General features: G+C 39.5%; 1 protein-coding gene and 1 non-coding gene across 2 annotated transcripts in view; one reads left to right on the top strand and one right to left on the bottom strand.

The window, feature by feature from the left end:
• Kcnh5 (potassium voltage-gated channel subfamily H member 5) overlaps positions 1-26,041 on the bottom strand; it is a 300,264-nt gene that overhangs the window by 170,096 nt on the left and 104,127 nt on the right. The gene's annotated exons all lie outside the window — the stretch shown is intronic.
• Positions 5,492-5,599, top strand: LOC127688296 (U6 spliceosomal RNA). Its single transcript, XR_007978680.1, has one exon. It is a non-coding gene; the product is annotated as a U6 spliceosomal RNA (small nuclear RNA).

Here is a 26,041-nt window from a genome sequence, read left to right as displayed (position 1 = left end):
AATAGACACCCACATTGTACCTCACACTTCAGATCCAAAAGGAACATTATTGCTAAGCATGCCTTCATTTTCTCCATGAGAAATAGCTGTTCAACAAACACAGGAGAAATGAAGGAGAAAGACCAGGATATTTACTGTTGTTGACCATTTTAATTTTCAAAAAATAAAGTATAAATGTGAAGAAGAAAAATAGCACAAGTCAATAGTCAATTTTCCAGCAGTACTTATATTAAATAAGTCAAGTAAAAGAAAAATATATCTGCCAGAATAAGAGCCCACACATTTCCAGCGCCTTTATTTCTCTTTAGAAGAATAATATTTCATATTCTCATTCCAGGCTGTAGATCCAAGTCAAGATATTGACCTGAATTTAATAATATTTTAAAGAGTGATGATAGTATAGTCTAGAGGTTAATGTCATGTTTTTTCCAGTTTTCATTTATCTAATTTTTTTCAGCTTGAACATAAAGATATTACTATATTTTTCTTTGTTTCCTTTTTCTTTTCTTTATGTTAGATTTTTTCTTTTCTTAAGTGGGAACATTTTAAAAATTATATTTAGTGACCTGGCCATTATGTAGGAATATTTAAGTGTCCTCTTCAATCTAGCGGATTACTCTTGGGCCTTGATATATGTATGAATATTTATGTTCCATAAACAAACACTCACAAGTCAATATCCTACTCCTCAATATGTTAGTATTAGAAGGGAGGGTGTCTTTTTTAGGATTCTTATTACTGTGATAAAATACCATGACCAAAAGCAACTTGGGGAGGAAAGATTATTTCTTTCTTTTTCTTTCTTTTTTGTTTTTTGGAGACAGGATTTCTCTGTATAGCCCTGGGTGTCCTGGAACTCACTCTGTAGACCAGGCTGGCCTTGAACTCAGAAATCCGCCTGCCTCTGGCTCCCAACTGCTGGGATAAAAGGCGTGTACCACCACTGCCCAGCAGATTATTTCATTTTACAACTATATCAGAGGTCATACCTCATCACTGAAAGAAGTCAGGGTGGATACCTGGAGGCAAGAGGCAGAAGCAAGGGAGGTAGACTGTTTACTGGCTTTCTCCTCAGGCCTCATTCCACCTGCTTCATTAGACAACACTATACCACTTGCCTGGTGCTACCACTTGTGTAGCACCACCCCTTACTGGTATGGTCCCACCAATGTCAAGAAAATGCCCAAAAGACTTATCTAGGAATATTCTTAATTAAGATTATGCATTCCCAAATCTGCCAAAGTGCATCTGAAGCTGAGAAAAGACAATAAGCACAGCGGGCTTCGCTGTAGGCAAGGGCTGTTGATAGGCAGGACATTTGATAGCCATGACATTCTGAAAGGTAGGGTTCTCCCGTTCGATCAAGCCATGTAGGAAAAATAACAATCTATATTCCTAGTTGGCTTTGTGACTGGCCAAAATTCATGGGGAATTCTACCAAAACTTTCTCTAAGATGAATTGTACTCTTTCTCTCATTTTAAATACCACTTTCTTAAATTTATTCCACCAACTCATCACATGACTTTGTAGATTCTTCTAAGGCCATTCCTTCCTATTCTTGAGAGTGGTGCTGTAGTTTAGATCTTGAATGTTACCTGGAAACCCATACATTAAAGATTTGGTCCCTAGCTTATGGTGCTACTAGAAGGTGGTAAAGCCATAAGGAAGTTTTTATTGAATATTGATTTAACAGCAACTAGTAGGAAAGCGTTATAGAGAGCTTACCTCACTAAACAGTTGCTCTAACTCTTGTTATTATAAAGATGTAACGTCCACATAATAAATGAAAAAAGTGCTCTAGAAGTGAGCAAATATCTCAACATCACCTGCATGGTAAGTGGTTCAGTCAGAATTTAAAGCCAGCTGTGGTTGATATTCATATTCATAACCACAACAATGCCTAAAATAATTGTTTAATTGCAGGAATATTACTGAAGGACATGGCTTATAGGGACAGGACATTTCTTGAGTCTTCCAATCTGGGCATGCATTCTTTATACCTCAATAAATGATCAGCATCTCATTGGAGTCCCTGTGCTATTTTATTAGGAAGAGCCAACCTGATGTGCGGAGTAACTAACTCGAGGGAAATCCCTTGGTTCTTGGAGCCTTTTCATCAGAGCACTAAAACAACCAATGTTGTTGCTCCACTGAGCTATCTTTTCTGCTTTTCTATTGGTGGGGAAGAGGAAGGCTTTCTCTGATGCCACCTGAAGCCCTAAAAACCTCCAGGCTAGCAAACATCACTAATGGGATCTCAGGACTTGGATAGTACTGGCAATCAAAGAGGAGTGAAGCACCACTCAACAGCAGGTTGGTTGAGCCTAAGTGAGACACAAGTAAATAAATGTTGGGACTCAGCAGACAGAACCCCTGCCCTAAGGACTCTCATTGCTGGGAAGGAGTTCGCCTTAGTTTAGTGGTAAAGGAAGGGAGTCAGATGAACAGGAAAACTGCAGAGGCCAAGCCGGTCTACATCAATACGTTGTTGTCCACTTGATTGCCAAAGACAGTCCAAAAAGATACAGAAGTAATGCATGTGGAAGGTCAAGAGAGTTGTTTTCTAGAAATGTTAGAAATTAGAGTTTGAGATTCATACTGATGAAATAAGAATATAAATTAATATAAAAATAATGGCTTACACCACTGTTTAAAATCTGCCTGAATGCCAAAGGAGTATGTTAGAAAATAACGATGCTTCATTTTGTTTTGTTTTTTCCATCCAAGTAAAATAGGCTTGTCTCCCCCACACTTTAGCTTTACCTTGTTGTACACAGTCCTTTCCCCTTGAAGAAACTGAATTCTGTTTATATCCATGTAAGGCCAGGAGCTGTGCTTACTGCTCCCTCTTCAAATTTACCCCTGGCAGAAGATGAAAAGCTGAACACCTTTTTCTTTGGTTGCATTCTCTCAAGTACAATGCTTTTCTGAAAACATCACTGTATCCGCACAAGCACTAATAATTCATTATTGATGTGATAACTGCTAAAACCTATCTATATACCCTTCTATCCGAACAGGGAAGGCTGACTCAAAGACTGAAAGTGTTCCACGAGTTTATCTGTACCCAAATCCAGTATAATACTAAGCATAAAATCCTTTCTAATTGTACATATAAAATCCTGCTTAATACTTGCTCTGACTATTTACTGGAAATGAGATGAGAAAAGAATTTGCTCAATATGCCTGCCTGAAAATGGGCCAGGCATTCTGATGAGGTTCTCTTTGTTGACCCATTTTCGCAAATTCATTTAACTACTTGGACATCATCCTCTTAATTCTTAAGCCCAAAGCATGCCCCGCATTCTTCTTAATACCTCAACATTCCAGTCGCTCTTTTCTTTTAACATCTAACTGCTTTTCCGCTGAGATTCCTTTCAAAAGACTCGACTGGAATCCGATTACTACAAGAAGGATCATATTAGCACTCAAGAATTCTTTCCTAATCTTTCTATCAATAAGGGGGATACCCCCTACCTTTCCTTTTTTCTGCTTTTCCACTAGGCAGGGGCACTGTGTCAGTGCACAGCTAACAGCATGGCCTCAGTGTTACTGAACCAATATTCTAATTTCACAAGATGTGTGGTTTAGAGTGAGTTACCTATTCCCTTCCACCTGATGTCCTCATCCAAGAAGTGTTGACAGGAAAAGTAAACTTATTTATTGTACTAAATAGGGAAGTGTTTGTGGATGTTCTTCTTGAATTTTGTTATGTATATAAATGACTTCCCACCCTAGCTCTGTGTCACATTAAAAAGAAGCTACTGCCACAGGATAAAGAGGGCATTGTTAAGATTGGTCTCAAAGATAGAAATCTTCTTTTCTTTCTCTAAAGTACTTCATTTCCTTATTTATTCTAATTTTCTTTTACTTCTGGAGAATTTGATACATGAATACAGTATTTACATCCTTTCCACCCCTTCCCTGTCCTCCTCCAACTTCTCCCATGTCCCCTACTCCCTCTTCAATTCATGATATTAACAGAAATTGTATACAAAATGATATCCATAATACTTGAAAAATAACTGTGTACCAAACATTAAACACACGACAAAAGCAAACAAAAGAACCTAACAATTACCTGGAAATGTATATGGGGGACACCTCTCAGAGGCAATCCCCCGTGTAGGTAAAGAGCTACAGGCAATAATAACTGTGGAGTGGGGAAGAATCAGTCTGCTCCAGGGATGAGTCCACTTATAGATCATCCAATGCCAAGCAGTAAGCCGTAAACACATTTACATATAAGTAAGCAACAGATGAACTAAGCAGGTTGGATTAATGTATGTATACATGTATGCATATATGTATATATATGCATGTATGTATTATTCATGCATGATGAACTGAGTAGGTTGTGTTAATGTATTTTGTATGCACATATGTATGCATGTATGTATGTATACATGTATATATGTGTGTAACAATAATAATTAAAGAATATAATGACATGAACTTGAGGCATGGAGGGTGGCATAGGAAAATTTGAAGAGAAGAGAGAAATTATATAAATGTAATATATATATAATTATTAAAAAATAAATTAAGAAAACACGAAAACTCACATGCTTTCTCTCTCTTTCTCTCTCTCTCTCTCTCTCTCTCTCTCACACACACACACACACACACTCACATTGAAAACTACAATATATAATAAAAGGACCTTGATGTTTCACTTGACTTTTCATCTTTTGAGAAAGAGAGACAGAGAGAGAGTGAAAGACAGAGAGAGAGAGAGAAAGACAGAGAGAGAGAGAGAGAGATCAAGAAGTTGGACTAATGAGATAGGGAGAATCTGGGAGAGTTGATGTGGCATTATTAGAATACATGGTATAAAAATGTGTTGATAGAAAAGAAAAAATAGGTAAATAAAAGGGTTTTTAATTAGAGAAAGAGAGGAGTGGAGAGGCTATGTGGTTTCCCTATTATCTCCTGTATTTAACTTGGGAAGTTGGAACTTATATTTTAGAACACAAAAATTAACTCACAATTTAACAAGTCTTCCTCTTCTAAGCAAATTAGCAGTGAAAAGTTCTTTAAAGATATATATTAAGAATGGTATATACTTATGCCCACTGTCATAGAAACATATCCCCATTACATTGTAACCATGGAAATCGATTACAAAACAATACATGCATTGCATTTTCCTACAAAAGAAATAGGTGCATGTGCACATGTGCACTGAGAAATGCCAGGAACTATATTACACAAGTGCTCCTGTGTAGTGAAGTTTCTGGTGGTGATCATTTTTCCTCTGTCTTTTATGTATTGTTCCATATTTCTTTACAAGTACATATTATTTTTATACCCTGAAAACGACAATGAAGTTGTTTTCATTTTATTACAAAACAGATATAGCTATTTCCCCGAGTTGGGCTATTTTGATAATATATAATTGTTGTGTGCCTTTTCCTGTGTGGATTATAAAGTTAGAAATGCATTCTTGGATGTGCCAGTATAAAAGGGAAATCAGAAAAGAAAAGTGTAGTGCTCGCTTCGGCAGCACATATACTAAAATTGGAACGATACAGAGAAGATTAACATGGCCCCCTGCACAAGGATGACACGCAAATTCGTGAAGCGTTCCATATTTTTAAAATGGAAAATTCTGCCATGCTCGTGGATTGGCAGGATTAATATAGTTAAAATGGCCATCTTGCCAAAAGTGATCTACAGATTCAACGCAATCCCCATCAAAATCCCAACTCAGTTCTTCACAGAGTTAGAAAAAGCAATTCTCAAATTCATCTGGAATAACAAAAAACCCAGGATAGCTAAAACTATTCTCAACAACAAAAGAAATTCTGGGGGAATCAGTATCCCTGACCTCAAGCAATACTACAGAGCAATAGTGTTAAAAACTGCATGGTATTGACACAGTGACAGACAAGTGGACTAATGGAATAGAATTGAAGATCCAGAAATGAATCCACACACCTATGGTCACTTGATCTTAGACAAAGGAGCCCAAAACATCCAGTGGAAAAAAGATGGTCTTTTTTTTTTTTTTTGAAACAGGGTTTCTCTGTGTAGTCCTGGCTGTCCTGGAACTCACTCTGTAGACCAGACTGGCCTCGAACCCAGAAATCCGCCTGCCTCTGCCTCCCAAGTACTGGGATTACAGGCGTGAGCCACACGCCCAGCTAAAGATAGCCTTTTCTACAAATGGTGCTGGTTCAACTGGAGGTCAGCATGAAGAAGAATGCGAATTGATCCATTCTTATCTCCATGTACTAAACTTCACTCCAAGTGGATCAAGAACCTCCATGTAAAACCAGACACACTGAAACTAATAGAAAAGAAACTGGGGAAGACCCTTGAGGACATGGGCACAGGGGAAAAGTTCCTTAACAGATCACCAATAGCTTATGCTTTAAGATCAAGAATTGACAAATGGAACCTCATAACATTGCAAAGTTTCTGTAAGGCAAAGGATGCTGTTAAAAGGATAAAACGGCACCCATCAAATTGGGAAAGGATATTCACCAACCCTACATCTGATAGAGGGCTAATATCCAATATATACAAAGAACTCAAGAAGTTAGACTCTAGGGAACCAAATAACCCTATTAAAAATGGGGTACAGATCTAAACAAAGAATTTTCACCTGAAGAAATTTAGATGGCCGAGAGGCACCTTAAGAAGTGCTCAACATCATTAGTCATTAGGGAAATGCAAATCAAAACAACCCTGAGATTTCACCTTACACCAGTCAGAATGACTAAGGTCAAAAACTCAGGAGACAGCAGGTGTTGGCGAGGATGTGGAGAAAGAGGAACACTCCTCCACTGCTGGGGTGGCTGTAAGATGGTACAACTACTTTGGAAATCAGTCTGGCGGTTCCTCAGAAAACTGGACATGACACTTCCGGAGGACCCTGCTCTACCTCTACTGGGCATATACCCAAAGGATTCCCCGGCATGCAATAAAGACACATGCTCCATTATGTTCATAGCAGCCTTATTTATAATAGCCAGAAGCTGGAAAGAACCCAGATGCCCCTGAAAGGAGGAATGGATACAGAAAATGTGGTATATTTACACAATGGAATACTACTCAGCAATTAGAAACAATGAATTCACAAAATTTTTAGGCAAATGGTTTGATCTGGAAAATATCATCCTAAGTGAGGTAACCCAATCACAAAAGAATACACATGGAATGCAATCTCTGATAAGTGGAGATTAATTAGCCCAGAAACCCTGAATACCCAAGGCACAAATCACATAACAAATGACTCCCATGAAGAAGTATGGAGAGGGTCCTGATCCTGGAAAGGATTGATCTAGCATTGGAGGGGAGTACCAGGACAGAGAAAAAGGAGGGAGGTGATTGGAGAATGGATGGAGAGAAGAAGGTTTATGGGACATATGGGGAGGGGGGATCTGGGAAAGGGGAAATCATTTGGAATGTAAACAAAGAATATAGAAAATAAAAACATTAAAAACAAAGAAAAGTGTAGGCCTGCAGGATGGTTAAACCAAGCAGCTCACTCCACACTGGAACAAATCTACTAAAGTTCCGCATCTTACTATCCAGGTGCTTGCCTCAAGCCAAGTCTGTCTGAGCTGCTCTCCCACAAAACCTGAATAGCAACAGCTCTGTTCTCGTGAACAGAGATGAGTATACAGTGAGTCAGTGTTTGTAAGGGCGTACATTCTTAGCTGACAGTCTAGAAGGAGAATGAGCTGATCACTGTAAAATGAGATGATGCTTCATCCTCCTGCACTATCCTGGGAGTCAGTCAATGATCACCACTGTTCTCCCCGACTCCTGTCGTGCATTACCAATGGATGCTACAAGAGAAGCAGTCACCTTCCCGTCTCAGAATCAGGTGCTTTACTGAAATGGTTCACTTTACGTGTAGTCCCTCCAATCGTTGGTGTGGGATAAAAAGGGGAACTTCATAACCAAAGCCCCAAGAGTCCAACCTTTTGCAGAGTAGTATTAATTACTCTGAAAAGTCGGCGATTCCCTATGTAAAGTCACAGCCAACAGCTTGCATTTATGCTGTACTCAAGAGCATCCAGAGAGCATTCCAATCAAGTCAGCCGAATGAATGGAGAAATGAACTGTGCTCAACCCCGCTTTCAGATTCTGACTCCCACTGGGGGAAAAGGCAAGGCAACTGGAGGCTTCCAGTGGTGAAGATGAAGGAGCTGGAGGCCAGGGACACACACAGGAGCCAGAATACTGATAAATCCCAGCTCCCATGTGTCAACAACCTTAGAGAAGAAAGCTGAAATTCCACTTCTGATCTCTGGAAAACTTATTCTGGTTGCAGTTTTATAAGTCAGAAAAACAGAACCTCTCATGATTAGAAAATACAATGTACCAAGAGCACTAAGTGTGAGCCGTGCAATGAGGCTCACTGTCCTAGCTGCCTTGGAACGTAGAATCTGTCTGTTTGCATCCCTTCTCTCTCCTCCAGTGCCAGGGTGAGCTCCCTGGACCTTGACCATTACAATGCAACTCTAAAACAGATTAATTCGATATTGCCCTTGATCATTTTTTTTCTTAAAATACAAATGATTTGCATTATGTTCTTAGTAAATAAAAATTACAATGTGCCAAATAAGATTCATTAAATCACAGGATTTAAGATACCAAGCAGTATAGAAATGGTTTAAATTTTTGAAAAAGAATTCTATTTTCCTATTTTTCCCCTACCTATTCCCAAGAACTCAAAATGAAGAATCCAGAACTCGGTTCTGGATTTACACAGTGGAAAATAAAAATGCAGAGAGAGTTACATATCTGGATCCCCTGATCAGAGGTCATGCTGTCAGTTATAAATTCATGAAGCATTCTCATTATACAAGGAGGTTATGCAAGCTGCAAAAGAGCTTTCTGTTTCAATGAAGCAGTTAAATGCATTAATTGCTCCATTCTATCCCTTAAATACAGAACAATTAATTAGCCATTCCTGCCAGGAACTGTGTGCCTTTGTGTGGCTCTCTACCTAGAGCTATCTCACAGTGCCTCCCAAACATTTACTTTATTTTTATCCTTATTCTAGAACTGTGAAACACATTCTGCGGCAGAGTGGAGAAGCTGACATTAGGTGAGAAACAAAACCACAGAGAACAACAACAACAATAAAAATCGTTCAAATGGGGCTTGGCATGTTCCATAATTAAACAAGGTTTCAGGAACAAAGAGATTCTCTCTCTCTCTCTCTCTCTCTCTCTCTCTCTCTCTCTCTCTCTCTCTCGTTACCCCCCCCCCCCAACTACTCATTAATCCACAGGAAAAAAAGTGCTAAAGGCCTATAACTATTATAAATACAAAAAAGGAAAATTAACCCTGTCGTTCAAAATACAGAGAAGTAAGTAGTGTTTGCATTTAAGTCGATGCTATGTGCAGAAATTCAAAGCCTTAATCTCATTTTCAGGATCTCAGAGACCAGCAAGACCAAGGAGGAAGCAGCCTGGGCATTCGCCTGAAATTTTCTGTGATGGAATCGGGTTTTCAGGGAGCTCCTCATCACAATTCTGGGATGTCTTGGCTAAGATAGGATTCCTTGTGCCTGGGGAATGACCCACTAGAGCCCCAGGCCTCTGGCCATGGGGACTGTAGAGGACTCTCCCACAGTAACCAACAACCAGTCAGCCAAGGTGACACAGCTCCCTAGATAATTCACTGGCCACTTTGAGTAGAAGGAGACAAGCTTGACCTGTGTCTTAGAGTCTTGTGGATTTGTTGTGATCCACAATGGACAGAGATAAGTCCAGACTAATAGACGAAGAGACAGTAAGTAAAATGGCCCACTCTGTTCTCTGTAAAAGAGGAGTAGACACAACAGGGCTTGCTTTGGGTCCTCTGAGAAACCCAATGCTACTTAATATCTAAACATTTAAAACAGTTTTAGTGTGTTCTTTCATTTGATTTTATGGCAAATCATCAAAGTGTGATTGTGTTTATGTGTGATTGTGTATATGTATGATTATGTCTATGTCAATGACTAGAGGTTTATATCACTTATTTTAGGTTCTAATTATGTAAATTATATAGATAATATATAGCACTTTTCATATAAATGTGTTTAAAGATTACTAATATTCAACTATGTAAGGTGGTCTTCCTTGAATATTTCTCAAGTTTTCAAGACAGAAAAGGTATTTTATTCAACCTTTAATCCTTAGGCCCCTTCACATATACAAAAGAGAGCTATATCTATGTCATTATATCTGTACCCATAGAGACAGAAAGACAGTGTGTGTGTGTGTATGTGTGAGAGACAGTGTGTGTGTGTGTGTGTGTGTGTGTGTGTGTATAAGAGAGAAACAGAGCTAGAGACAGAGACAGAGAGACAAATAGAGAGAGTGACAGAGACAGAGAGATTCTTTTGGGGGGGGGCGGTTTGGACTTTGGTTTTTTCGAGACAGGGTTTCTCTGTGTAGCCCTGGCTGTCCTGGAACTCACTCTGTAGACCAGGCTGGCCTTGAACTCAGAGATCCACCTGCTGCTGCCTCCCAAGTGCTGGGATTAAAGCTGTGTGCCACCACCGCCTGGCTACAAAGAGAGATTCAATAAATGATGCTGGGAAAAATAAATGTTCACACAGAAAATGTGAAATGAGAACCTAAGCCCCCACCAAAGACAAAAACAAACTCTAACTGGATTAAAGACTTAAATATAAGGCAGAACCAGAAGCCCATACCCAAAATCCCAGCAGCCAGGAGGCTTAGAGCAAGGGGTTTGCCATGAGTAAAGCCAACCTACATTACACAATAAACTCCAAGGTCTACAGTATAAAACCCTGTCTCAAAGCCAATAAAGAAAAATTACTTAAACAGAATGAATGTATAACTATAAAAACCAAGGGGTGGGAACCAGGAGAAAACCCTTTGAAGTTCATCTTGGCTGTGATTTTTTTGCTAGATGCTAAAACTATGAGCAAGAAGATGAAAAATTAGCAAGTGGAATGTTGTTAGAGCAAAGCATTTCTGCACAACCAGTGAAATCAGTAACATGAAAAGGCCACTGGTACAATGGGTGAATATTCTTAAAATAACTGTCCAGGAGGGATTAACATACAACATATATGAGGAGTTCATACAACCCATCAAGAAGTCAACTGCTCAGTATTTAAGACAGGGAAAAACATGAACTGAACTTTCTTTAAAGAAGGCGTATGAAGGAGGGTGGTGGTTGGGCACACCTCTGATCCTAGCACTTGGGAGACAGAAGCAGGCAGACCTATGTCAGTTGAGGCCAGCCTACTCTACAGAGCAAGTTCCAAGACAGCCAGGGCTGTAAGAATAACCCTGTTTCAGAAAACCAAAAACAAAAGACAAAACTGTGCAAATGGCTGGGCAGTGTATGAGAGCACTAGTTATAAGAGAAATGCAAATCAGAACCACAATTCTTACCTAGTAGAATGTCTGTCAACCAAACCTAGAAACATACATATTGGTAGTGATAAATGGGACCCACCCTTACATATTGCTGGGATAAATGTTAATTGATGTAGTTATTATGGAAACTAACCTCACAAAATTAAAAGTAGACCTATCATACAGTCTACAAATACCATTTCTGAGTCTTGATCTATAGAAATGAAATCCACATATTTAAGAGATATCTGCACTACCATGTTTATTGTAGTATTTTATACAATAGCCAAAAATTGAAACAACTGAAGTGTCCATCAAAAATAAGAAGATTGTCTTACTTGGGATTTCTATTGCTGTGATAAACACCGTGACCAAAACCAACTTGGGGAAGGAAGGGTTTATTTTCATTTTAAAAATTGCAGTCAGTCAATCATCCAGGGAAGTCGGGCCAGAAACACAAGACAGGAGCGGATACAGAAGCCATAAATTTTGAAGGAAAAAAAAAAAAAGAAGCCATGAAGCATTGTTGTTTGCTGGCCTACTCTAGACATCTTTCTCAACCTACTTTCTTATAGCACCCAGGACTACCAGCACAGGACACCACCCATAGTAAGCCCCCCCCCCCTCATTCCCGTCAATCATCAAACAAGAAAAGTTTTATGATCTTGCCCAGAGGCCTGTTGCTCCCAGAGGTGGAAGTGTTTCTCAATTGATGTTCCCTCTTCCTAAATGACTCAGCTTGGGTCAAGTTGACATAAAACTAGACTGCACACAGATAAAGAGACTGAGGATGGGATCTAGAAAAGTATTCATCCTTGGCCCTGCTGTTTGCAATAAGAGAGAAGAACTCAGAGGATTCCACACTAAGTAACCTAAGCCAAGCTCACAAAGACAATGCATAGTCTCACTTATATATGAACTCAATGCAGTTCATCATGAGTACACAGTAGGCGTGTGGTCACAGAAGGCCAGGGTGTGGGAAAATAGGGAGATTGATCAAAAGACATGAACTGTCAGGAGTAAAATACATTTTGGAGAAACAATATGCATCACAGTAAACACAATTAATAACCATGTATTTTATACTTGAAGGCTCCTCCCCATTCCTCACCCCCACAAACAGGGTAACTATGATAGATATGAAAATTAGATGGCTTTTTTTCTGGCAATCACTGCATATCATAATTCACATAATATGTGTTAAAATATAAAGTGATATCCTTAAAATATTTGTTCTATCTGTCAACTGTACTGCAATGAAATATGAAAATAAGCAGCAAGCTAGTGGGAAAGAATTGGTTGCCTGTTGCCTATGAACTACATTTTGTTGGCTTACCAGAATTTGAATCTATAAATAAAGGAAACAGAAAATACTATGTAAATGACTGTTTAAGACATATGCTATGCTAGCCCACTTCAAGACTAATTAAGGCACACTCTCATTTCAAATTGAAAATAAACCTCAAAAGGTTTAAAACAAACTAATGTATGGCATTAAACCATATGGTCTTTCTTTTGTGTGACTATAGCTTGCATATTTAATTTTCCCTCTAAATGCTTCCTCCTGCTCTTTAAAAATTCTCCAAAAGTGTACTGTTTTATTTTTCCTGTTGAATGTCATAATAAATGTTCTCCAACATTAGATTTGTGTCAGTCTAAAGTACATATTTGCAATTATCTTTATATAATAGTGTGTATAAAGTTACATAGGGTGGAAGTATAAATGCATACATAACCTTTTTGCATTTCCCAGTACAAGAGAAAGAAATAAATCAGTAACCACTCATCTCCTATCACGCCTGTCATATGCACCTGCCCCACATCCCCAGTGAAGTGCACATCTCCTTTGTGCCTAGATGACAAATGAGATTCATAAACTGAACCATGGGGCCACAATACCTTAAAAAAAAAACCATTACCCTGTAACTGGTGGTCAGATTTCAAATTATGGGTTTCAACAATGTAAGTAATAATCCTTGTGTTTTTCTGGTATAATAGTAAAGAAATCCTCACGTTAATAAAATATGATCTGGAACAACCTAGAAGAGTCTTTGCAGAATCGGGCATCTGGGGTCAATGAGCAAAGCCAGGAAGATAAGATATTTCTGCCATTAAGACTTTCACAAACATTAAAAATGACAAAGCAACAGAGGGATTTATGTCTTACAGTCAACATTCCAAGCAGGAAATAGTGCAAGTCAAAGGAATAGAAGGAAAATGGTGCTCCTCTTTCTCCACATCCTTGCCAGCACCTGTTTTCTCCTGAGTTTTTTTATCTTAGCCATTCTGACTGGTGTGAGGTGAAATCTCAGGGTTGTTTTGATGTGCATTTCCCTGATGACTAAGGATGTTGAACATTTCTTTAGGTGCTTCTCAGCTGTTCGATATTCCTCAGGTGAAAAGTCTTGTTTAGCTTTATACCCCCATTTTCAATAAGGTTATTTGGCTCTTTAATAGGGTTATTGGTCTAACTTCTTGAGTTCTTTGTATATATTGGATATTAGCCCTCTGATGGATATAGGGTTGGTAAAGATCTTTTCCCAATTTGTTGGTTGCTGTTTTGTCCTATTGACAGTGTCCTTTGCCTTACAAAAACTTTGTAATTTTATGAGGTCTCATTTCTCAATTCTTGATCTTAGAGCATAAGCTTTTGGTGTTCTGTTCAGGAAATTTCCCCCTGTGGCCATGAGCTCAAGGATCTTCCCAGTTTCTTTTCTACTAGTTTCAGCGTATCTAGTTTTATGTCCTTGATCCACTTGGAGTTGAGCTTAGTACAAAGAGATAAGAATGGATCGATTTGCATTCTTCTGCATACTGACCTCCAGTTGAACCAGCACCATTTGTTGAAAAAGCTATCTTTTTGCCACTGGATGGTTTTAGCTCATTTGTCAAAGATCAAGTGACCATAGGTGGGTGGGTTCATTTCTGGGTCTTCAATTGTATTCCATTGATCTACCTGCCTGTCACTGTACCAATACCATGCAGTTTTTAACACTATTGCTCTGTAGTACTGCTTGAGGTCTGGGATACTAATTCCCCCAGAAGTTCTTTTACTGTTGAGAATAGTTTTAGCTATCCTAGGTTTTTTGTTATTCCAGATGAATTTGAGAATTGTTCTTTCACTGCTGGTGGGATTGCAAACTGGAACAACCACTCTGGAAATCAGTCTGGCGGTTCCTCAGAAAACTGGGCATGATACTGGATACTACCTGTTATATACTCCTGGGTATATACCCAGAGAATTCCCCAGCATGTAATAAGGACACATGCTCCACTATGTTCACAGCAGCTCTATTTATAAGAGCCACACGGTGGAAAGAACCCAGATGTCCCTCAATGGAGGTATGGATACAAAAAAATGTGTTATATTTACACTATGGAATACTACTCAGCAATTAAAAACAATGAATTCATGAAATTCTTAGGCAAATGGGTGGAACTGGAAAGTATCATCCTAAGTGATGTAACCCAATCATAAAACAGCACACATGGTATGCACTCACTGATAAGTGGCTATTAGCCCAGGAGCTCAGAATACCCAAGACACAATTCACATATCAAATGATGTCCATGAAGAAAAAAAGAGAGGGCCCTGGTCCTGGAAAGGCTTGATGCAGCAGTATAGGGAAATACCAGGACAGGGAAGCAGGAAGGGATTGATTGAGGAACAGGGGGAGGGAAGAAGGCTTATGGGACTTTTGAGGAGGGGGGAACCAGGAAAGGAGAAATCATCTGAAATGTAAATAAAGAATATATTTAATTTAAAAAAATGGTGGAGAGAAGAAAGAAAGGGAGGGGTGCAAAGGAGCAGGAGACATGCAGAGGAGTCCGTGCTGCAGATCTGATATCTTTGGCAGTGGAACTATTTCGGGTTTTCAGTTAAAGGTATTCCATTAGATTAAAGACTATGTGAAATTGTCCAGTGCTTCAGTGAATTGACTATGGCAAAATGCAAAGTTCCAAAGCGTCAAAAAATGATTGTCAAGGCCAGAGGAGAAAGGTCTCTGCTGTCTTCATCTAGGCTGCCATAAGGAAAATGCTGAGCAACTTACGCATTGGAAATTTATTTCCTACAGTCAGTGAGGCTAGAAGGCAGAGGTCAAGGTGCTGTCAAATAGGGGTTCAAAGGGAGCCCTCTCTCCGTCTTTAATGGCTGCCTTCCCACATGTCTGCTCCAAATGGATAGAGACAGCCTTGGTGTCTCTTCCAGTTCATTGTTTTACTTTCTTCATGGTGTTTGTCATTAAACCACCACCTTGGCCGTAATAACCAAATGCTCTACCTCTGGCCCTGCCTCCACCAGCCCTTCTCCTCCTCTTGTAAGGACAACAGCTCCATCAAGCCTGAACTTTATCCCATGAGCTCATTTAAGCTTTATTACTTCTGAAAGGTGCCTATCCCCAGTACAATTATGTGAAGAGAAAGGGCTTTGATAAATGAGTGGAGTTGGAGAGAACTGAATCCCTAGCACCTGCTTCTTTGGCATGGGTCAATGATGAAGGGTGACAGGGAACACACAACCTCATCTCCTGTCCCCCCCCCCTTCACCTGTTTCGCACAGAATAATGTTCACACTAGATTGCATACATAATTAGCGTGGCTGACAAGATACAACCTGACAAGAGACAAATGAACCTGAGCTGAAAACGAAAAGCCAACAAGGGAAAACAAATAATCACGTTCAAAAGCATGCTGGGGAGAGAGTTCGGTAGATGAAGTATTTGTCTCTCAAGCATGAGACGCAGAGTCAGAGCTACAGAATGCATATAAAATTGCTGGGCATTCGGGCATGCAGTTGAGATCCCAGTTTGAGGTAGGCATAGACAGAAGGAACCCTGAGGCTTACTGGCTGGGCAGTCTAGTTTAACTCACAAACTGCATGACAATAAGAGACTCTGTTTGAAAAAAAGGAAATATGTAATAAGAACTTCAAAACTGCCTAGTCAGTAGACATGGTTTAGATGTCCTTCTATTTTGGCAAACTCCGGCCAAAGGTTCAGTGACAGTCTTGCTGAATTATATGGAGATTAAATGCTTGATAAGGTAGATAGGTTCCTAATGAGCTTTGTGCTCTCACCGAGATCTTGACAGACAGAGAATGAGTACTGGAAGACTCATTTCTAAAAGCAGCAACCATTTGTCAGGCACTGTTCTGAGCATTTTATATGAATTAATTTATTTAGTTTGCACAATAATTTGGTGAATTTAGTGTTGTCCCAATTTACAAATGAAGTAACTGATAGGTCACCAAGAGCTTTGGTCCTCGAGATTATACCAGAGCTGCCCAAAGTGACTGGTGGCCATCCCACTCCTTGCTATCAACTTCTATAGATCTTGTCCTGCTTGATCATCAACTGATCACACACACCCGTATTAAAAGCCTCTCAGCTGGCCTCCAGTGCACCTTCCTCCTACGGAAACTCTTGACTCCTGAATGCTCCCTTCCTGTTCCATTTCCTTATTTGCTCCTTATAGTTGCCAACTGCTAGCCATGGGAAGTCACAAGAGATTCTTTTCTACTCATCCTCTATCTTGAGGAGGCTGCAACAACTCCCTGGACTATTAAATCACCACTACACCATTTTCAAACCTGTTACCATCCCAGGAGCTGTCCCTGAAACCTAGATTTCTCATTAGAAAGAGATACTAGATTGCTGTAGTTATGTGCCTAACCAACATCTCAAACAATATGCCTTCTCAAAACTTAGCCCCTAATTTCACATCAGTCCTTCCAGAATCTCTGAGATTCTTCCTCTTCCTTAGATGTATGTAGACCAAGCAAATGTTGGAGCTATCATTAATTTCTCTATCACTTTAAAACCTTACATCTATGGGCTGGAGAGATGACGTGGCAATTAACAACACTGGCTCTCTTGAAAAGGATCTGGGTTTTGACACCTAGCACTCATATCAGACTGTAACTCTAGCTCCAGGAAATGTGATAGTTCCCTAGCATCTGTAGATCTGTCCATTTTTATAGCACATATACATACACTCATATGCACATGTGTGTGTGCTCACACACACACACACACAAATAAATCAATATTTTAAACCTATATTTCATGTGTTAGCAAGTCTTCTTGGCTCTATATTCAAAACATAGCTAGTGTCCAACCACTTCTAACCATTACTGCTTTTTTAGTTCAAGAAATCATGACCTCTCACTACAACCACTGCAATAACCTCCCTAAAGTGTCCTCACCACCTGACCTTGTCACTGTAGAACTTACGATCAATGTGATAATCAGACTGACTCTTTTAAACATGCCAGATCATATCATTTTCTTCTCAAAGACTTCAAGAGCTCATCATTGATGGACTAGAATAGTCATGAGCACTGCCTACCCTAGACTCATTACCATTTTTAATTTCCACTGTGCCATCATCTACCCCTGAGTAACATACACAGAATACAATCATGATATTTTCAAAACTTTTCTTTTACTACCAGCCATGGTAACTTTGATTTGTCAGCCTTTTTCTCCTTTCATTTCAATAGGCCAAGTTCTGACAACAGAAAAATTCCTGGTACAACAAGAAGACACTTCAGGTTTCATCCTCTCCAATCCAGTAGAGCCCACACTCTATACATCTATTTTTGGCTGTATAGTCAAGTCAAAGACTTTAAAGTAATGCTGACATAGCAATATTCACAGGAGACCGCTTCATAGGAATCCAAGTGATTTTTAATTAAAATCAAGTTCAGATACGATATTCAAATCTGACAATATGTTTGTCTAAGTTCAAACTGAAACATCACCTATGACTTGTCAATACAAACCAAATAGCATTGTGCTGGATCACTAACATATACAGAATGCTGTCAATTAAAGTCAGGAAGAAAAAGCAGTATTTGTCAATTAAAGAGAGGAAGTTTAGCCCCAGTTGTCTTAGGTTTATCTGGTATTACTAAGAATGAATTTATCCCTATTCTTTTAGTGCTGTCTCGTAGTCTAAAGAGAATAACTCAAATCCGGAGTTTAAGAAATTGAAGATATTTTGATCCAGCTTCATCCAAGATGCCGGTAAAGATCATACCTCTCTTTAATTCTCAAATATGACCCTGAAAAGGTTAGACTAATAACACAACCTAAAGGATAATTTTATCTTACAATAGTAATCCATGTAATAGATGGCTTTAGGAAAAGATGTGATTTGGGAAATGAGCTTAAGGCATGATGTAATATCAGAGAAAAACTTGATCTAACATATAAAGAATCCACAAAAGAGAAGGAAGGCAAAAGTGAATCTGGAGACCGTAATGGTAATGCCAGCCTGAAAGCTGCGTGCTCAGTCGATAGCCTCAGCTACAGACTGCATGTCTAGGCTGCATGAAGTTAGAGGGATCCAGAAAGATGCAGCCAAAGAGCAAAGCTACAACTGTGCAGCTGAATGCCCTGAGATTTCAAATTGCATGCAGGAGGAAACGTTAATGATGAAATCAAAACGATCACATGGAAAACAAAGAAAAGAATTTAATGACAATCATTAGTCTAGAGAGATTTCAATGTTGTTCAGGGACATAATCAGAGTGTACCACATGGCTTGGTTGTAGAAGGTGTTTAGACGGCAGTAATAATGAAAGCAGCATTGTGATTGGATCACAATTATAATCAGAATACATCAAAAAGATAAAAAATGGAAATGTAAGACATGGGGAAAAGAAAAATACTGTAATTATTTAGCGATAGACACCAACAGACAGTGTTGACACCAAAAAATTCCTCTAATAACATAGATAATAGTAACCCCCAAAAAAGACACCCAGAAATGTTATTAAAGCACTCTGAGAAATGGGAAAATATGTGTAGAAAATGTAATTTCTCTTCTTCAAAATAAATCTTACTATGCACTTGCTCTTTAAATGGGAACGTGTTACTTTGATTTAAAAACAAATTCTATTAGCATATACTAATGGTGCAAATGAATGGCTTTCACTGTGATATTTTTAGATATACACATACAATTTAGTCATATATATTCCTTCCAATAACCTTTCATCCCTTCCTGATCAACTGCTATAGCTCTATTATTTCCCCTTAAATTATTTTTTCATGCACACAAATACTCCAAATTATAGAATTAAGATTAAAATGAAAAGATTAAAAGAAAAGAATCAGGTAAATCACAGGACTGCAAAATATCTGGATTCCCCTCCACACTCTATGAGTCTGGTTTCTTCCTATTTCTCTCAGCTGTGTCTTTTCATATTAACCAAATCCAATTAATTTCCTTATTTTCTCTAGGAATTTCTCTAAATGATGAAATTATCAAGGAGATTCCCTTCATCACAGGAAAGCTGGGCTCAAACATCAGAAGTCACTGAGATCTTTCCTTGGATAAATGCATGTGATTTTGTCATGATTAAAGTTTCCTTAAAATACATATATATGGTTAAAGTTCTTCACTTAACCAGAAAAAAATAAATACGCATATTTGTACTTCTAAAAGTCAGTATTGAAATTATGCTGATCTTAAGTTTCCCTCTCTAGAAGAAGTCAAACTTAATAACTAAACTCAAGGGACTTGGAATAGAGCTGAGTTAATAGAATACTTGCCTACCATGCAAGGCCTGGGCTCCATCACCAATGCTGTGAACCAGATGTGGTAGCATATATCTGTGCTCATAGCACTTCAGAATTGAAGGCTTGAAGATCAAGAATATCCTAGCTAGATAATGTACTGAAAGCCAACCTGGCCTGCAACAGACCCTTGTCTAAACTGTATTTGTGATATAGGTAATTGTTTGCAAACCATTTAAGTTCTCCTGTCGTGTTTTTCCATTACTAAAGAGAAATAAATAAATAAATAAATAAACAAATAAATAAATAAACAAAATTTTCAAGTATGCCCGGACTTAGTTATGAATAAGAAGCACAGGAATGGTTTCTGTCTCTGTAGTCCCGAGGGCTTCCTAATTGCTACTCTGTTTCCTTTCATTGAAATTGATAGTCGTTTTTCTATGCTTGGTGTGGAAACTGACAGCTATTTTTCAATGATCAGTATAGCTGTTGCTAAGAATGAAAAATCTAGCTTTGCTTTAGGTTTTGGATTAGACATTTTAAAGCCTATAGCCAAAACAGTCATCTTGAAAGCATAAATTACTGTTTTAAGTGCCAGGCCCTTGAAATAGAAAATAACTTTGCTTTTGTTTTTGTTATATTATATATTGCTAATGTCTTAGCCCTTTCCCCAGAAAACACAGAAGGAGGCAGAGAATGTAAAATAAAAGTCTGGGAGATGACAGCAGAGACCCAAAGCATGTTGAGGGAAATCCAAAAACAACGAGATATATCCTATTTCCTATGCAGAAGGCTGGGAAGTCAGATTAGTGGAAAACTGCATGTAGAGCAGCCTACGTGACCACCGAGACATTAAGGAGTAGGTAAAGCACTTGCCTCACAATCATGGAAATGTGGGTTCGGAACCCACAACAAGTGCAATGTTATGGTGCACACCCATAATCCCAGCATTCTGGTGGCCAGACGAGAAGGGACAGGACCATGTTTGGACACTCAAAGACAAGACTCCGATTCAAACAAGGTGGGGGGGGGGGACCCAACAGCAGAGACTGTGCTCTAACCTCTACATGTGTGATGTCGTACATGTGTGTCTATACTCACATATATGAAACACAGCAAGGGGGGAAGAGAGAGGGGAAGGGAGGGAGGGAGGGACAGAGGGAAGGAGGGAGGGAGGGAGGAGAGAGAGAGAGAGAGAGAGAGAGAGAGAGAGAGAGAGAGAGAGAGAGAACATAATTATCATTGGCCTATAATTACCCAAGGTTCCAAAAATAAGAGACTGCAGAACTGTCAGCCCTAGAGGGAACTTAAACAACAGCAAACCCCTTGCAATGCTCAGAGATATTGCAGATGTGGAAAGAGCGTGAGAGCCGAGAGTGGTGGATGACTACAGGATAACATGTTTTTCACACAGCAGACCAGTTACATATATGAACTCACAACAGCTATGACAGCATGCCCAAAATCTGAACAAGCCCAAGCCAAACCAAATCTTAGCAGGGAGAGGGGGTTCAGGAACACAGTATCACCTCAGAACCATGGAGTTACTGGTAATTGTTAGCTACTGAGAGAGACAGTTTTCTCTAAGATTACAACCCTTGCAAGTTGATAGTCCTCCAGTAGAGGACATACCCAAGAATAGTGGGGTATCACAAATAGGTCGTGAATTTTTTTAAGTCACACAGAACTGGATGGGAAGGGGAATGAATTGGAGAAAACTTGTTAGTGCATATGATCAAAGCATTCTGTATGGATCTCTTAAGAAGCCAACAAAAAAGAACAGGTAGACAGTGCAGTTGAAGGTGCTTTGAGAACCAGAAGGAGGCAGAGGTCATCAATATAACCTATGTTCATAAAACCTGAAATCAGATGTGTATTTCTGCTTCTCCGTTCATTGTCTACACATTTGAAGCCACTATTCTGGAGCTGTGTAGTTTTGGCCTCTTTTCACATAAGGAGTATCAAATTCACTCATCCTTCCCAAAATCATGTTCCTGCCACTCCTGGGGAACAGATCTGGACTGTACAATTACCCTGACTTTGTGACTTCTATCTTAGTTGGAAAGGCAAGTAATAAACACACAAAAATATTAAAGGATCCAGTTACAGACTTTAACAAGATAATGAGATCCAATGTGACAGGAACATCCATCTGACTAGGGAACACAGACTGCTTCACAGTAAGCCACAGAGTAAATTATCAAGCCTTTATTAATTTTCCACTAAAGAATTAGGAATAAATGAGTCAGAAGCATCTTATCCTTGTTGGTATTACTGAGCAGTCTTAGCTCCTTCCTGCCCCATCCAAAGGGCACATCCCAGGCTTGCATGTCTCCTCCACCTTCTTGGGTGATCTCATTGTATGTTTCTGCTTTATTGTGACAAGGAGCTAGTAGTCAACGGGAGATAGAGACTCACACCTATTTGGGGAAAAGAGTTTCAGAGGCCCTTTTGTCATCAAGGACACAAAAAGTGGGATTTCTAATTGTAGAACTATCAGACCATGTCATCGGAGAAATACCTGGGAGTCAGCTGTTCCCATTAAGTAGCAACTGAGAAAAACTGTTCAGGATCTCAGTGCAGATGCCCTTGACCTGTCAATGATTCATTTCCAATATCACAGATTTCAGCATTTTGGGGAAAGGTGATCCAGCAACACAGAAAACTCTCAAGGGAAGGGGTTAGGGAAGCAAGGGAGGAGAAGGGTGAAAACATCTGAAGGGTCACAGGAGGGTGAGAACCTATCTAGGAAGCCTGTCAATAAAGGGAAGCTGCAGGACAGGGAAAGATGTTCACTGCCAAGAAAGTAAAAGGAGACAGGAAGCCAAGCCCTGCTTTAGGAAGGATGGACTTGGAAGACTGGGCAGATGCAGAGGGGGGGGGGGGGGGGGGAATGCAACACTGGGTGTTTATCCACATGGGTGTCTGCTTTTCTATGGATTGAGGAGGCATAATCTTGTCTACAGACTAAGTAAAAACCAGAAGTAGAGATGGGCATGAAGATATGGAGGAGGTGACAAGAGAGCAGGATCACATGAAAGCAATTGTTGTAGGGGAAATCCAAGCTACAAAGCATATCTGACCACACTTTGCACAATTTATTAAACTCTGGAGTCATATATGTAACAGTTCACACGACATTACAAAAGCCCATCTTTGGCTCAGTACAGTAGCTGTTTACACCAGTGAATTAAAGGTGAATTATCCTCCCCACCCCCACCTCTGTTCAATTTACAAACCTCAACCATAAGTCTGCAATCTAACCGATTCAGACTACTGTCATCTCTCCCCTTGACTATTGAACATTCTGCTCTCTTCCACCCTTGAACCCTTACAGATTTTTTTTACAGATAGCATTAGAGTGGTAGTTATAGAACATAAGAAAATCATGCCACTATTCAGGGCTCTGGCAGGAGCATAAAGAATTCAAGGACATCATAGCAAGACCCCACCTCAAAAGAAGAATCAAAAGGAGGGGGAGGAGGAAGAAGAAGAGCAGGAGGAGGAAGAGGAGAAGGAGGAGAAATAAGTGGATGATGAAGAAGAAGAAGAAGAAGAAGAAGAAGAAGAAGAAGAAGAAGAAGAAGAAGAAGACAATGATGACAAAGAACAAGCAGTCTTCCTTTATATTTGACTCAGAATAAAAACCATCTTATATCCCCACACACACACACACATTCACGCATGTATGCAGACCCAAACTCATACATGCACACACACACACACATAGAGTCTCTATATGAGAAGATTCAAAAGTGAAATAATAATTTTTAAAAACTGATCACCAACTGAAGCAAAGAAGAGTGGTCATAGGTTTTGGAGAGCTAGAAAGAGTAAATATGAGCAAATCTGAGCGGAAGGAGCCTAAAAGGGTAATGTTGAGAAGCATACATAGGCTTCAGTAGTGTTTGCCTTGTCTGCCCATGATTCCAGCTGCTAGGAGTCCTGGAATAGATGAGAAAGGAGCATTCAGATGGGGAAGTCAGAGGGTTCATGCAGTAAGGGGCAGAGGTTGAAAAAACATACTTGAGGGCTCACAGGTAGACAGAAAAAAGGTGTCTGTTCTCAGCTAGGAACTGATAAGGAAAGACGTTGAAGAAACCCAGCTGTAAAGAAGGGGTCAGATCTCTGCAGATCCTGATAGACAAGCTTAAGGCCAGATCAAAGCAAGAAAGCATCCCCAGAAATACAAATCCTTTAACAAACTCTATGAGGAGTTTATGCCCAACTACAGATACCAGTGAAGGGGTTTTTCTTTCCCAACTACTTCAAATTGGTGATGTTTCCAGATTAGAGTTCTACAAATTATGAATGCTGGCCAGTCTGAAATATAAATTCAGTCTTAAAGATAGTAGAGGCCAAAAGGCAGCTGTTGAAACAGCTTCTGAAATGGCAGTTGTACCTTCAAAGAGAATTTGTGATGTAACCAGCATTTCTTGAAAGACAAACTGAAAATAGTTTTCATCACATAAAGATCATATTTCCTACAAACAAGCCAAAGGTAGCACTGTATCCCTTGCTGATGGTGACCTAGAAGCTGGCTTAGAAAGCATCCCAAAGAAAATCCCTCTCTAAGCACACCAAAACAATTCTTAAAACCCAGCATAAAGGCTGTGATATTTATTTTAACTAGCACTAAATATACTCATATGTAGATTTTCAATCTATGAAAAAATAATATTTTATGCAATGCTAAAATCATGTTAATTGACTCTTGATGACACCTGTATAAGGATGATATGAGGTTTCTATTCTCAACAAACATCCTCTTACCTCCCAGGTCAGTCTGACCTGAGAAGTACACCGTTGCTTACAGGTCAAAATTGAACTCACTAGAAATCAATAAATAATCATAATAAGCCTCTTTTCTGAGTGAAAAGTTCTCTTCAGCTCAATTTTAGTTTATGACCCAAGAGAAAAATTTTAAGTATATGTTCTCTTCTCTACATTCTTTGGGACTCTCCTTTCCCAGTCCAGCCAGCTTCAAGTCCCTCCTGTCTGGACATCCATTACTTTCTATAGGCAATGACTCCTAGAGCCACCTCTCCATGACTCAGGTCTCTGAAACCCCATGACATATTCCAATGGGCCAGTGAAGCCCTCCAGCCTGAGGAGATGCGGCGTCTCCTCCCGCCAGACTGCTGATTCCTTCTCTTCATGCTTTATAGCTCACCTACCTGAATTTGTAGAAATCTTTGCATCCTTTTAGAGTCTTCTCCAGTACCCCACCCACACACTTTATCATCAACCACAAATTTAAAAACCATCTGAGGAACTTTTTATAGACTCTTCAAAATGGATATCCCAAATAACTCTGCAAGACAAGACAGGATGTTTGTTCTCTACAGCGCACAGGTAACGGCTCATCCACAGGCTTCTGAAACTTTCTCCACTTGTTACTCTTTTTGGCCCAGGGTATTTTTATGCAGCCCCAAGAATGTGGACATATAAAATAGATATACAAATTGAATATTTACTGATACTAAGTCATAAAAAAAATAAAAATTTTCTGTGTAGTAGGCAGCACCTTTTAGTGGTACAGGGTTCAGAGAGTGTGTATTGTCTGCTCAGAACCAGAACTGCAGCAAAATCACTCAATGCAGCCTGAGCAAGTACTGCCAAAATACCTCCAACCCCTTCCACAACTGATTTTTAATTAATATTGGATCTTTGCACATTCACAAACCATTTACCAATACCAAATTTCCGCGTACCTTACATTCAGTCACAGGGGCATGAGCCACACCTTAGAAGCTGGTATAAACCCTTATAAGCGACAGTGAAACACCTGAACCCAGGTTTCCAGCCTCAAGTCTATAGTCACTCACAAGCAGTGAGCCACTCGGTCTGCCACCTGTTGAAAGCTGGATTGTGTTCATTCACTTCCGTGTTCTCTATGGACATTCTAGCAATACAGAAATGGAGATGAAAAGCTACCACAGGGATGGTGCCATCCATAAAGCCTAAAAGAGTTACAATGTGGCCTTTAGCAACAACAAAAAATGCCAACTCTACATTAAGGCACCCTCCATACACTTCACACTCCTCACGTCATCCTGAGCAGCCACAACAGCTTCCTAGTTGGTTTCCTTGTCAATATCTATTGTCTTCTCCAACCAATCTTCCACACAGAAGAACCAAATTCTGTTGCTTCTCCTAGACCTTTTAGAATA

Source organism: Apodemus sylvaticus, chromosome 6, assembly GCF_947179515.1.
Source record: "Apodemus sylvaticus chromosome 6, mApoSyl1.1, whole genome shotgun sequence".
NCBI classification, from domain to species: Eukaryota; Metazoa; Chordata; class Mammalia; order Rodentia; family Muridae; genus Apodemus; species Apodemus sylvaticus.
This window is presented reverse-complemented; position numbering and strand designations above follow the sequence as displayed.